The sequence below is a fragment of the Pyxicephalus adspersus genome, chromosome 5, assembly GCF_032062135.1.
Source record: "Pyxicephalus adspersus chromosome 5, UCB_Pads_2.0, whole genome shotgun sequence".
Classification (NCBI taxonomy): domain Eukaryota; kingdom Metazoa; phylum Chordata; class Amphibia; order Anura; family Pyxicephalidae; genus Pyxicephalus; species Pyxicephalus adspersus.
The window spans coordinates 82,512,653-82,514,331 of NC_092862.1; positions in this window are offsets into that span (position 1 = coordinate 82,512,653).

Genomic DNA, 1,679 nt, shown 5'->3' on the forward strand with positions numbered 1-1,679 from the left:
TGGTGGCAGCATCAGTAGGCCACAGAGTTGCACAAGGACATAGTCTGGAGGTGGCGGCAGCATCAGCAGGACACAGAGTGGCACAAGGACATAGTGTGGGGGTGGCGCAGCATCAGTAGGCCACAAAGTGGCACAAGGACAGAGTCCGGAGGTGGCGGCAGCATCAGTAGACCACAAAGTGGCACAAGGACATAGTGTGGAGGTGGCGGCAGCATCAGGAGACCACAGAGCCGCAAGGTGACATAGTGTTGAGATGGCATCTAATCAGATGCATCAGGCATTGGTGGGTGGAAATCCTGGCTGATCCACGCCTGTTTCCACTTGACAAAGGTCAGTCTCTCCACATTTTGGGTGGACAGGCGAGTTCTTCCTGGGGTAACTATGTCCCCCGCCGCACTAAACACTCGCTCTGATGCCACACGACAGGCTGGGCAGGACAGCTTTTCCAGGGCAAACTCAGCCAGTTGCGGCCACAAATCCAGTTTGGCTGCCCAGTAGTCCAGCGGATCTTCAATGACAGCTGGCAGGGTGCACTCCAAGTATGCCACCACCTGCTGGTTCAGGTTCTGCTCTATGTCTAGCTGCTGGTTAATAGTTTCTTCACTATGCGGGTGTAGAAACCTGCTCATCAGCGACTCTAGACTAAGGCTGCTGCTGATGGAGCTGGTACTGTTCCTGCCACCCCACCCCTCCACAGCAGCCATGGCAGTGAAACATGAGTGCAGAGGGCCCCCCAGTCAGACTTGCAAGAGGATGGACGATGGCGCAGATAGGCAGCCGCCAACTGACTACATAGGATGTCTCTGTAGTAGTTCAGTTTGTCCTCCTCAGTGGGTGTAATAAAGGCCCCCATTTTGGACCAAAAGCTAGGGTCCAACAAGGTGGAAAGCCAGAAGTCATCCCTCTGCCGAATGGTGACAATTCGGCTGTCACTGCGCAAGCAAGTGAGCATGCAGCGGGCTATTTCTGCAAGCGACTCGGAGGGACTCCCTTCCATCTCCACTGCATACTGCCACGGTGTGTCTGGGTCCTCTGCCTCGTCCTCCTCATCTCCCTCTGCTGCTCCTGCTCCTCCTCTCCTGTCACCTGAGTGGAAAAATCACCCATTTCACTATACATTGCCTTTGATCCAATGTCCTCCTCCTCCTTCAGTTCAGCCCCCACAGGGCTCATGTGGTCGTGAGATCTAGGCGCCATGTCTCCAGTCCCCTGACCAGCCAGATTTACCAGCATCTGTTCCAGGACATGAAGTAGTGGAATGACGTTGTTCATCCCGTAGTCCTGGCGACTGACAAATAACGTGGCCTCCTCAAAGGGCCTGAGCAAACGGCAGGTGTCACGCATGAGCTGCCACTGGCTGACATCAAAGTTACACATGGGAGTACTCCTATCCGCTTGGAGAATTTGTTGATGGACTTTCTCTGTTCCTTTAGTCGGTCCAACATATGGAGGGTGGAATACCAACGGGTGGAAACATCACATATCAGCCTATGTTGGGGGATGCCGTTCTGCCGCTGCAGCTCAAGGAGGGTGTGCTTTGCCGTGTACGAGTGGCTGAAGTGCATGCAAAGTTTCCTGGCCTTTTTTAAGATGTCTTGCAGATGGGTGGAAGACATCAGGAACCGCTTGACAACCAAATTGAACACGTGTGCCATGCAGGGTGCATGGCTCAGACTTCT